A 12,776-nucleotide genomic window follows, 5' to 3' on the forward strand; every position below is an offset into this window, starting at 1 on the left:
TAAGGGGAATAGGATTGGCATGTAGACACAAAGGTCCCTGAAGATCTAAAACTGCATGAGACTGGGTTCTTGCTCCTTTCATTCATACCCTCTGATGAGGTAGACTGTCTTTTCACACGTATTGAGCCAGGAGTGCTGAGATGACCGCAGAGACAGTTCAGAGAAGACAAGGAGAAAGGTGTGAAGAGCCTGAGTAATACCCAGAGGGACCCTTGGAAATCTAAGAATTAGAGTGTGATGAATCATGTCTCTGGTCAACAGTAAGGGCACAAGTTTATTCGTGCATAGTGCAGTCTTCAGAATTCTGACTTCCATTCTCTTCCTCTCCCCGAGGAGTATTAAAACTGGAGTTTACAGCTTAAACATGCTGGGTTTCTGGGCATTTATTTACTCACACCTTGGACACTATTTCCTTATCTGGGCTTTGTTTACTTGAACATGTGAGGTTGATTTAGTATATTACAAGAACTGAACTTTGTCTTTCAGACGTTAATGTTGCCTTTCTTGTCTGGCATTAAGTGCGAGATTAATCAAAAACAAGGGAAATTAATAACATGTTGGTATTCACAATTCATCAGGAGACCTCATAGCAGGTATGAAATTAACTTCTCTGAATTAATACACACCTCAACAAATTAAAGGTATAGAAAAGGTTTTATTTAATATTTAGGAAATGTCTCTGAATGCTTCCTACTTCGGTAATTAGTTAAGTTAGATGTTGGGTGGTGATGGGATCATGTACAATAGATGAGGTCACCTCAGGACCCATCAAAAGCTTTAAATCAACTGTTTTTTTTTCTTTATAGGGATTTCACTTAGATAAATGAGATAAAACCAGATGGTTGATACAGACTTGTTTCTTGTCAATTGAAAAAGGTTTGCCCAAAGACTTGCAGTTTTGATCTCTATTAACTACAAATTTGATCCTGGGTTCTGTGTTTCTTTGTTATGACATATGTTAAGATGGGTTTCAAAGGATACGTTATGAGGAACACATTATGGAAACTAACAGAGTTATAAGTCTCTATTACAACATTAGATGAGGTTGATAAAGGACAAGCTTTTGTTACTGAATTGTTCCTGTAGTTACATCAGAAATAACAGGCAGCAGTCACCTTCCATTAGGGGTGGGAGGGAAGGATCCTTACTATTTAAGTGATCACATAAGGTGCTGAATGAATCATCCTCAGCCTCATCATGAGGAATTAAAAATAGAACAGTTGACATCATCCTATAGCAGGTTTCTAAGGGACAGAAAAATGCCAGATAGTTTAAGGAAAAGAGCTGTCTGAAGTAATGGCCCAGCCCACGTGTTTATGGCGTGTTGGCAGTGGTTCTCCAACTTGAGCATGCATCCAAGAATCACCTGGAGCGCTTGCCCCACCCCAGAGTTTCTGATTGAGTGGGCCTGTGGCCAGAGTCTTAAGATTTTTGCATTCCCACCTTCCCGGATGATGATGATGCCGGTTCGGGGTCTACACTTTGAGAACCACTGCGCTAAAGGAAAGAAACACAAGTAGCTTGGGGATGATTTAGAAGACAGAATTTTAAGATTAATACCCTGGTGCTTGTTAAAATTTTGATGACAATACCAAATTTCGTTTGGAATGGTGTGCAAGTCTTGTAAAGGGAATCTGTTCTTTGTGATACTGCAAATGAACATTAAAAATGGTTGCAAACCTAGATAAGTGGTCTCCCAGCATGGTTTCATCATGTCTTGGTTAAAATTTTGGATAAGCTTTAGCTACAAGTATGGTCTCTGTAATCCAAGTTAGTGATGGATTCAGAAGTTTGGCTATTATTTTCTCAATTGTAAATCAAACATGCTGCACCTGGGGACCATTTGTAGGCGAGCAGTCATTTTAACTAAGGGCATTCCAAGTTGCAAGCCATTAAATCATCCTTGTCACACCTGCCTGACAAAGTAGCTATCAGCAAAATAACTGTCAGGTAGCATCAGGCACCACCTGCTCCTATGGTTCCAGGCTTTGCAGTGGTTCTAGAACTGCCCGTTTATTATCCTATTAATTTATTGTCACATTAAAGCAACAGCAACCAGAGTAATCATAATTGCTAACATTTGTGGAAGGCTTACTGACCCTGGTGCCACACATAGACTGTGTCTCCCTTGCCTTGGCTGTGAATCCCCATTTTCATAATGAGGCCCCATGATGACCTCTGTTTTAGACACAAAAAGACAGGGTGCGGGGGGCCTGGGGGCGGGGTTGGAGAGTCACTTGGTTGCTGTCACACAGTTTGAGAGCTGGAGCTTTGTATTTGAGCCCAGGCAGTATTAGTGAGTTCGGACAGGTTTTGATTTTATTGTATCTGGGGGACACTTTTCATGGAGACTTGATGAGAGGCCCCATTGAAATGGAAAGATGAGAGAAAGTTTTGAGTTGAGTGAATCTAAACCTATTTAAGGTTACCATTTAATATGTTCTGGCGTCAAAGACCAACCTAGATCTATGAAACTGGGCTTCACAGTATGGTGAATTTAGCTGCTCTGCCCAATGTGGATGAAAGCCATGTGAAGCTAGTACTGTAATTGTAGGGCTCTTTTCTATGTGATTATCTGATGCTTGACAAGGAAGATTGAAAGACTTAAAGTTTATAAATGTGGTCCTGATTTGTTTCTAGTGCATATCAGTTGGTCTTATTTGAAATATTTTCTCTAGGCATAAAGGGGTTTTAGGCAGAACCATAGACACTCTTTACTTTGATGTTCTCAGCCACCTTTGTCTTAGATGTGGACAAAGATAGGGAAATCCGTGGTTGTTTTTGGCATTCAAGATTCTGAGATTCTTCTATTGGGAGAGATGTCGTCCGTAGGGAATAAGAGAAAGAAATGCTTGAGGTTGACCCCTTGAGAAGGGATCAACCTTACAGGTTCCAGTGCTGAGGGGCATAAGTGGATGGGGAGATGTGAGACCTGGAGGTCTGGAATTGGCCACCTTTGTCCTGTGCCATTGGATCCCGGGTGGGCACCACACAGCTGGGCCCTGCACCTGTATTGGCTTGTCATGGCTCACCTTTAGAGATACTTTGGGGGAGGGCAAAGACACAATGCAGGTTTCTGATAGAATGCTGTGGTAGAGTAATAGTGTATCAAGTAGGTTATTTTGTTTGTAGGGCATTTATAACTTTCATCCAAAAAATAAAATGAAAGGAATAAATGTTGGTTGAAAATGGGATTTCAAGGCTGGGTGCGGTGGCTCATGCCTGTAATCCCAGCACTTTGGGAGGCCAAGGCAGGAGGCTCACTTGAGCTTAGGGGTTTGAGACCAGCCTGGGCAATATAGTGAGACCTCATCTCCATAATTAAAAAAAAATACATATACACACATACTATATATATATGTATGTATATATATATATATATATATATATATATATATATAAAAGATTGAATTGTACTTCCATGATATCCATCTACAAATGCTTTTACAGCTTAGTTATAATTATGAAAGGGAAGAAAATTACAGCATAATCCCAAGAAGAAATTGAGGGAGCCAATTAATCTCCAAAAATTACTTTGGGTGAAATCTTGATGAATGCTGTGGTGGTATACTGTTTTGAAAATTGGGAAGGAGAAAAGACTTCTTCAATATTTTCTTTATCTATAGACACAGCTAGAAATGGCTATAAAGTTCCATTAATGTTACATACTTGGCTCTGCAGGAAATGATATTTAAGATTAGTTGAACATTAAAGCTTTTGCTGACGGTAGAATTAAAGGGCCCTTTGGTTTCTTGGTGACCAGGTGTTTTGCAAATGAACAGAGAGCCAAGGGTGAGGCAGTAGTTTTCAGGTGACTCAGGAAGTAGCTGGTCTGATTCTTCAGGTAAAATCGAGATTTGAAAGCATTGGTGAAGTAAAGGATAATAAACTACTTCTTTATATCATGAACTTTTTTTTGAATCTTACAGTTTTATTACTGGTATGATTCATAAGTCACCTGCCACCCATGGACAGTACTCATAAGGAAAATTGCCATATGATGCACCAAGTAGGTGTTTATGAAAACATAAAAGATTAAAAGCACTGAAACTAAGTTGGTATCATTTAGACCCGAGGCATGTGGGTATATATTCCATTAGCCTACACCACTACTCATGAATGAAGTGCTCTTGATATGACCAAAATGCTGAGGATTGTTTTCTAGAAACAAATCTTGACTGCACTTACTAGAGTTACAGCTTTTTCCGTATCACGATAATCCATTTTCAAAACCCATTCCTTCACCTCAAGGCTATCTCAGACAGATGCTAGTTTAAAAAGGGTCACTGGCATGGAATCAGTTCTTTCCAACCGTCCATCCTTTAGTAAACATTTATTGAGCCCAGACTGTTTCATAGAGATGGTGGATTTGTAATGACTGTGGGTTGAGCCTGTTCTCCTAAGTTGCCCAAGTGTACAAACCTCTGTTACTGCTCAGAACTTGTTGACACAGACAAAAATGTTAATACTTTATGCGGTTTGCAGGAATTGGCTTCGTTTGGATTAAAAATAATGAAACTCTTCCAGAAACTTTTCAGATGATTATACAGTATGCTCTTCCATGAAGTCCTTGAGAATAAGGTAGTCTTAAGACAACAGTCAGCTTGAAGGTGGATCTATCCCTCCCTCCCTTACTGAGGTCCTTCTCAGTTTTACAATTTTCTGCTCATACAGTCCATGAACATCAGAAACATACTATACATGTCTTTTAATGGACATATATTTCCCTGGTTTCTTTTTTATAAAGGCGTTTTGTAGAGGGAAAATAGCCAAATCAGAAGCACATAGTAGATATAGATCTCTACTATTTTTTTTTTTTTTTTTTTTTTGAGACAGAATATTGCTCTGTCACCCAGGCTGGCGTGCAGTGGTACAATTTCGGCTCACTGTAACCTCTGCCTCCTGGGTCCAAGTGATTTCTCATGCCTCAGCCTCCCTGAGTAGCTGGGATTACAGGCACATGCCACCACTCCCAGCTAATTTTTGTATTTTTAGTAGAGATGGGGTTTCGCCATGTTGGCCAGGCTGGTTTTAAACTCCTGACCTCAGGTGATCTGTGTGCCTTAGCCTCCCCAAAGCGCTTGGATTCCATGCATGAGCCACTGTGCCCAGCCGAGATATATTTCTAAAATGGCTTTTTTATTGCTTCTTTTGGTTTTATTCTTCAGGGAGAAACAGGTACAAGGAATCTATTTGAACAAACAGGCTTGTAATTCGATTGGGTTTATTTCATACTATAAACTCCTTAGTTTTTTTTTTTTTTTTGTAATGGCGCTATTTTTAAAATTGTGCATACACACACACACACACACACACACACACACACACACACATACTTGGGACTGTGTGTATATATTAACGTAGGCTAGTCCGGAAAGCATTAGGATTGGTAAGAGCTTTGGTTTAATGCCTCCTGAGACCTGGGACAGGAAGCAGTTTTGTGCAGAGACTCTGTCTTTCCCAAGTGTCACCTTACTCCCGCTGAACTAATAATGGATGGATTTGGATCCTAACAAGTGAGATAATAATTTTTAGACAAATGCCTCAGGGTGTTGAAGTGATAGGGCCGCCCACCTAGCTATTTTTAAGTATCTTTTTTTGGGAGACAATCTTAAAGGCAGTTGGGCTCCAAAAAAAATGGAGAACCAAAGTTCATACAAGCTCTTTGTCAGCCTGTTTGCAATGGATCAAGTCCTTTAAGAGGAGGAACTTAAAACCGTCCTTGTCCTTGTGATTTCAGAAGTGATTCCTATTCTACAGTGGACATTGGAGGAGGCTCCATTAAGCCATGTAAGTACTATAGTAAGCAGATACTCACCTGGGCTAAGCAGAGAGCTGGGGTATTTGCCCTTGTCGGGGAGAGGGCCAAGTTATATAGAATAGTCCCATGTTATGATTTGGGGCCATCAAAATATACTTTGGCACTCTGGTCCCAAAGAGCAAGGGGGTGGCTCTCTTGGCACCACCCATAATCCTGAGGGAACATCTCTGGCTATCTGGTGAAGGCCTGGTAGAATTTTTTCAGAGTAATTGGACAAGATTATTTTATGTGTATAGAATTAGTGAAGTGACTGGAGCAGAAGGCTATTTTTTACTTCATTCAATCATTATCAATACACATGTATTGAGCTTGACCATGGCCACTTAATTCTTATGTAGAAAGGCTGGCCCTTTAGAGCAGCCCAACCTGGGCCCAACACACACGTCATCATGGTGTCAGTGGAAGGAAGCCCACTGAACTGGAGCGTGTGACTCCTAAGGACAGTATAGTCTCTGAACTGTGTCTGTATTGAGGAACCATTGCTCCAAGAGGTGTATTTTCTTAAGTCCTCAATTCTGAGCATATTTTATGGAGGAAGGAATTTGCTAAGTACTTTCTTTTTTAAAAAATTAATTATTTTTGAGATGGAGTCTCGCTCTGTCTCCCAGGCTGGAGTGCAGTGGCATGATCTCAGCTCACTGCAAGCTCCGCCTCATTGGTTCATGCCATTCTCCTGCATCAGCCTTCCAAGTAGATGGGACTACAGGTGCTCACCACCATGCCTGGCTAATTTTTTGTATTTTTAGTAGAGACGGGGTTTCACCATGTTAGCCAGGATGGCCTTGATCTCCTGACCTCGTGATCCTCCCACCTCAACCTCCCAAAGTGCTGGGATTACAGGCGTGAGCCACCATGCCTGGCCAGTACTTCCTTATTTTAGCCGTCTGAATTGTTTGTAGCACTTAAACCCACTGCCTAAGGGGCAGACCCTTGAGAAGTTACCTTGGTAAATGAGATGTTCACCTTGGAGCAGAACATTTATATTTCACAGGCTGATAGGAATTGGGTGTTAAGGTTATGGGGTTAACAGAATGAAACATTAAACATTCCTAATTCTTGTTTCTTTTATGTATGTGGGTCTTTGAACACACTTTGTCTCTGACAACATCACAGGAGAAAAAACACCCCAGCATCCCAAAACTAGATGAATGTCTTGATGTGAATAAAAGCATTAACGTTAGAGCTAGGAAATCGTGTGACCACGTGACTTCTATCTAAGGCTTCTCTCTGGCTGTCACCTTGAGAGTTTGTCCCACTGGCAGAAACCAGAGAAACAGAAAATGTGTCCTTTGGAAACTCAAAGGGATTTTTAATCTCTAAAAACATGAGATTTTTGTCTCAAATACAAGCATATTTAATCCATCCTTTCATGTCTCCCATATATACATCCCACACCCTGCTTAATAGGAATGTGACTTCATTTTAGGGACTGGACAACTAAACAATCTGTCTTCCAGGGTCTGTTTCCCCTGAAACTGGTTTAGTGCTGCCAGGTAGGGAAGTCTGCTCTTCGAGGGTTGCCAGGCGGGGCAGCTGGGGATAGTAGGCTGGCACTGGGGAGGCTGGAGCTGGGTCTGTCAGCCCTGCCACCCAGTGCTGTGGTTTATGCTCTGGGAAAGATGATCGTCTTCCTGCATTTACTGTGCTGCGATTCTCACACCAGTATCTGCGCCCTCTTGTTCTCAGCTCTGCACCATGTGGGTTTGACAGCCTTCATGAGGCAGGCAGACGTGTTGGCGTCATGTGGGACTCCTCGGCTGTGTCTTTCTGCCGCTAAATATGTTGTCGCTTTCCCCCTCCAGCATGTCATATACCTAGCTGCCTTTGGAGAGGCCTCTTGGCTCTTTCAGGAATAACTACCGAAAGAGCAGCTGTCTGTCAGCCTCCTCCAGAGCCATCGGCTTGGGCTGTTGTCAACCTGTTGTTGGAGGAGTTCCCAAAGCAGCAGACTTAACTGCCATTGACATTTATAACTCGAAAGCCATATCACAGATGACTTTACATTCCTTCTAATCCTTTAAATAGCCTTCAGCATATAAAGCACATGGCCTCTACACGCTTTCTCCACCTTGGAGAGTGAGGAAATAGTTGGGTCATCCTGAAGGTGGTGAAGTGGCTCACTGTTCTCCCCCACCCAGGTTATAAATCATCTCTCTTCTGACTTAGATAGGAAGAAGTTGTCCTGGCTCTGTGCTTAGATTTATGTGAGATCATACGAAGTCAGTTTAGATTGGGGAAGAGTATTAGCTTCTAAGCCCAAATGAGCCTCTAACTCTAGCAGCCACAGAGCCTGTGATAAGAGGGTATCCCTGGGAATTGGATGTCAGGAAACATTTCTCACATGGCCAGTGGATCTTGTGTGTGGTCAGTTATGCCCTAGTTTCTAAGAGAGCCTGTTTTTACATCTCATTTCTTAAGACATAACTGGAAGAGAAAGATGCCATGTTCCTGGTACAAGTAAAAACGAAAGCCACCCCAGTGGATCTGAGAAACATATACTGCCAAAGAAAGTAGAGAAAGGGCAGAATTGGAATGGATTTTCATTACTGTGGGTCTGTCTAGACATTCTTTGAGGGCTAGCGCTGGCTTCACTCCCCTCTATGCCATGCGTGGCTAGTGCCAGTGGCTGGCACATAGCAGCATATGAGCTGAATGAGTATAAAGCACTCTAATTTTTAGGTAGTAAAAGTTTTGTTTCATTTTATTTTTACCTGGGTAGCACAGACATTGAAATGTGTTAATCAACAAATGCAGAGTATGAGATTAAAAACGAAAGACATTTTCCTGTTGGCATCAAAGACGAATAATTTGAGACAAGTCATGGGAACTAGATGGCAAGTCTTAAACGTGATTAAAATAAAGCACCTTCCTTGTCTCTGCTCAGATTTCTTCCTGTGCTTCCCAGGATGTTGGTCAGTCATATCTTATAAAAGGCCAATGCCTGATCTTGGCTGGGGTGCATAGCTTGCCTAGCGTTGGGCAGAAATAGGCCTCTTGAGCCTGCTTGATGGTGACCATGGGCTTTGGCAAGATTGTTAGCTGAGGAATGTTGTCACCTCTTCTGGGCGCTTTGCCTGTGGTGCATGTCAGTATCTCATCTCAGTCCTCATTCTCAGAGCCTGGGAAGTGGCTCAGAATCCCCACGGTTGCACTCTAGACACCACTGCCCACTGACAGAGTGGCGAGGTAGGTGAGACCTTGCTTCCCTCCTGGCCCATGGGCAGGGTGGGGCTGTGGGCCAGCCCATATCTCCCTACCAGGGAGTATGTGTCCGGGTATGTGGAGCAGCAGAGCAGTGTTCCTTCACCTACAGTGTCCAGGTCTGCTGCATCTAATCAGGATTCTGGTTCATGGCAAGAGGTTTTCATGTTTCTTTGTCTTTCCCTAGAAAAGTTCTAAATATTTTAAATATTTCAAATATCCACACAAGTACAGAGAGTAAATAGGGCAGGCTCTTATGTACCTACCCCTACATATTCCCTGCCTTTCTGATCTTGCTGCTAATATGTCTTACTAACTTTGGAAGATATTTGCTTTGGCCTGTGTTAAAATTACTGTTACTTTGTCCCTGGAAGTTCTGAACTGTGTGGTTGGCCTGGGACTCAGACCTGTCAGGAACTCTAGTGTACCTTCTCTCTGAGGAAGGTTGGCACTACCTGGATCCACCCTTAGCTACGGGTTCCTTTGTTGTTAGGTCACTGCCATCCGTTTCCCCTCTTAATTCAGTTTCAAGGAACCGTGAGTGTGTGGGAGAGAATCCCCTTCCTCTTTCCTCCCTCCTCCTCCAGCTAGTTCAGGACTCCCCTGTGATGGGGTAATTCAGTGGGTCCCACTTGGCAGAGCTGATGCTGTCTCCACATCCTGTTCCCTTCCCATAATACTTCATCATAGTTGATGCCACTTTGTGAATAATTTCTCGTTTCTCTCCAAGCCAGGTTTGGGACTTCTCCATGTGTGTCCACCTCCCTGGAAGAAAGGGGTGGAGGCTGCTTTACTTTGTCATTGAGGTTGAGAGTGATGGATAGATGGCATCTGTCAGGCAGGTGGAGGTGCTTCCTCAGGTTAATTAATGTGGGTAGGACCTATGGACAGTTTTCTCCTTCTTTCTTTTAACTGGCTATTTACTGGGAGCAGGGTCCTGGATTATTTTATGATAGCTTACAATCATGTTGTTTTATGACTAGTCATCCATTTAACTGTTTGTTTTGGCCAGAGCCTCAGGATGGCTTATAGGAATTGGTGCCCGTGGCCAGCACGTTGGAGGGGCTGGGGAAGGTTAAGACTACTGTTTACGGAGAGAGGTACCACCTTGAGAGGAAGGCTGAAGGGGGTTGCTGGGCCAGAACATGGAGGAGAGCCCCCTGAGGGTAAAGCAGGAAGGATTGGGAAGGGGGTGTGGAGGCCTTGGGAATTGGCTGAAGAGTTTTGGGAGTCTGGGAAGGAGGAAAAATAGTTCTTAAAAATTCGAGGCTGGACACAGTGGTTCACGCCTGTAATCCCAGCACTTTGGGAGGCCGGGGTAGGCAGATCACGAGGTCAGGAGTTCGAGACCAGCCTGGCCAACATGGTGAAACCCCTTCTCTATTAAAAATACAAAAATTAGCCAGGTTTGGTGACACACGCCTGTAATTCTAGCTCCTTGGGGAGGCTGCGGCAGGAAAATCGCTTGAACCCAGGAGGCGGAGCTTGCAGTCAGCCAAGATCGCACCACTGCACTCCAGCGTGGGTGACAGCGTGAGACTCCGTCTTAAAAAAAAAAAAAAAAAAAAAAAAGAAAAGAAAAAAAAAATTCGAAACCATCGTGAACTGATAAAATAAGAATAAATGACTGGAAAAATGAAATTTAGAAAGTCTATAATACAAGCCCCCAATTTTATTAGATTCAAATACATAATATTACCTTAGCAAATTGCTATAAAAGTTTCTAGAACACTTACACTCAATTTCAGTTATTGATCATAGAGCAGAAACAAATACTTGGTGTACTGGCAGTGTGCTGTGGGCTCCCCTTGGAGTGGAACTGACCTTGGAGAGGTGGGTCTCAGCTCTCTTTCTGTCTTTGGATGCCCAGAGGCCCACCTTGACCTCCGAAGGTCTTGGTTTTTAGGCTGTAGGATGAAAGTGATGGTTTAACAGGTCACTGGTCTCGTAACAGGACATGTGGGACCAGGAACAGGTGCTTGTTTCTGAGCCTCTGCCCAAGTGGGTTCTCCTTAGGGTTCCTTCTGGGAGGGACGTGCTGGGGTTATCTCATGTATGCCCTCAGCCACCATGACCAGATACCTGACCCACTCATTTGAAAGGCACGTGCCCTGTGAAAGGGACCTCCTGTAACAAATGAACCCGTGTGTGTGTGTGTGTGTGTGTGTGTGTGTGTGTGTGTGTATCTCTATTTATAGTAATCTTGCACCTGGTGAAAGTTTTTTCTTGTTCATAGTTTTAGGTTGATAAACAGTTCTGTGGGATGGGAGGGAATGACCTCTTTAAAGAAGTCCTGTAGCAACCCAGGCTTTAGGCCCTGACTGTTTGAAAACAGGTTCTCTAGGTCATCCTGCTGTAACTGTCATTCCAGCCCACAGGCCTGGGGGGATCTGATGGAGGAGCCAGCATGGAAGTTTTTAGGGCCGGGCCTGGCCATGGTTAGCGTCACTTTCTACTCGCATTCCATTGCCAGGAACACGGTCACCTGGCCACCCCTGGCAGGGAAGCGAGGTCCAGCTGTGTGCCCAGGAAGATGACGAGAGTGCGGATTTCAGTGAGTAGCTGGCATTCCCCTTGCCTGCCCTTTCCCATTCTTCTGATTCACTGATCAGAATCTTACTCACTATTGCATTCTTCTGTCCAAATGAACTCATTTATTAATGTATTACGCCTGGGCATGATGATGGTCAGGCATAAAATTTTTATGCACTGGGGTAAGAAACAATGGAAAGCAGAGAATGGAAGTTGCCTCAGAATTAATGGCCAGTGCTCATGCAGGCTCGCAGTCAGCAGCGTGGAATGGCCGATGCTGACAATGAGAGTGAATTGGTGATGTGCCATAGGCTGCATTTGGATTTTGTTTAAAAAGTCAAGATATTTATGAGTTGAGAGTAGTGCTTGGTTCTCAAAAAGTAAACAGCACTTAAGCAGAGGGAAACGGCATAGGTGTATCGGTGTGAGGGCAATTGGTAGCCCATGATGAAATGTGGCAGAGGTAATGTAATGTGATTTTTAAAAACTTAAATAACTATAATATTTGCATAAGTGTGCTTTTTTTGTTCCTGCATTGGTGAATTAAAGACAAAACCAGGTTTTTTTTTTTTTTTTTCTTTGCTTTCAAATCAGAGAGGCCAGAGTCAGAACATAGAGGTGAGATTTTGGGAGAGATTCTAGGCAGAAAACTTTTAAGCTGTAAAAACATCTAAAAGTAAAACTTCTAAAAATTCCTTCTAGAGCCAGTGTTTTATAGGGCATGAATCAGGAAAACTGGACTAGGCATTTCTAACAGATTCTAATACAGATAATTGCACATTTAGGAGATGGAAGAGGAGAGTTACCAGACTGTTACAGCAATCTAGAGATTTGTAACCTCAGAAAGATGTCTACCCCCAGGACTGTGGAGGCAGGGTGGTGGGGGTGGCAGCTGATGGAAAGGGCAATAGGGTTCTTTGGAGAGAGCTGTCTCCCTAGAGAAGGTTATCCTACCCAGCAAATGGACTTGGGAGAGAGACCCAGGCACCTTCCCCTCCCAGCTTCTGATGGTGCCTCCCATAGGCCAGCACTACTAGAAACCCGGTGGCAAGGGAGCTTGGGAAATGTAGTTTCCTGGATATTTGTAAAAGGACAAAGTATGCAGAGAATGGATTTGAGAGCAAAAAGGCAGATGGCTGTGGCACAGGGATTATAACGTTGGTGCAAAGGAAGGTAAGTCGAGGAGTAAGAGATTGCTCTAGGGAAAGAACTTGAATTCTTG

The 12,776-nt window shown here is 43.2% G+C and overlaps 1 protein-coding gene across 4 annotated transcripts in view; it reads left to right on the forward strand.

Annotated features, from left to right (window-relative positions):
* MGAT5 (alpha-1,6-mannosylglycoprotein 6-beta-N-acetylglucosaminyltransferase) overlaps positions 1 to 12,776 on the forward strand; it is a 324,876-nt gene that overhangs the window by 43,653 nt on the left and 268,447 nt on the right. Inside the window, exon 2 of one of the 4 annotated variants that reach the window (XM_063631000.1) lies at positions 5,741 to 5,790. The exons of 2 other annotated variants lie outside the window; for them this stretch is intronic. The gene's annotated coding sequence lies outside the window, so the exon portion shown is untranslated. Of the gene's footprint in view, positions 1 to 5,740; positions 5,791 to 12,776 lie in introns of those variants that run through there. One more of the 4 variants, XM_055261080.2, reaches the window with a different exon arrangement.

Source organism: Symphalangus syndactylus, chromosome 22 (assembly GCF_028878055.3).
Source record: "Symphalangus syndactylus isolate Jambi chromosome 22, NHGRI_mSymSyn1-v2.1_pri, whole genome shotgun sequence".
In the NCBI taxonomy this organism is placed as follows: Eukaryota; Metazoa; Chordata; class Mammalia; order Primates; family Hylobatidae; genus Symphalangus; species Symphalangus syndactylus.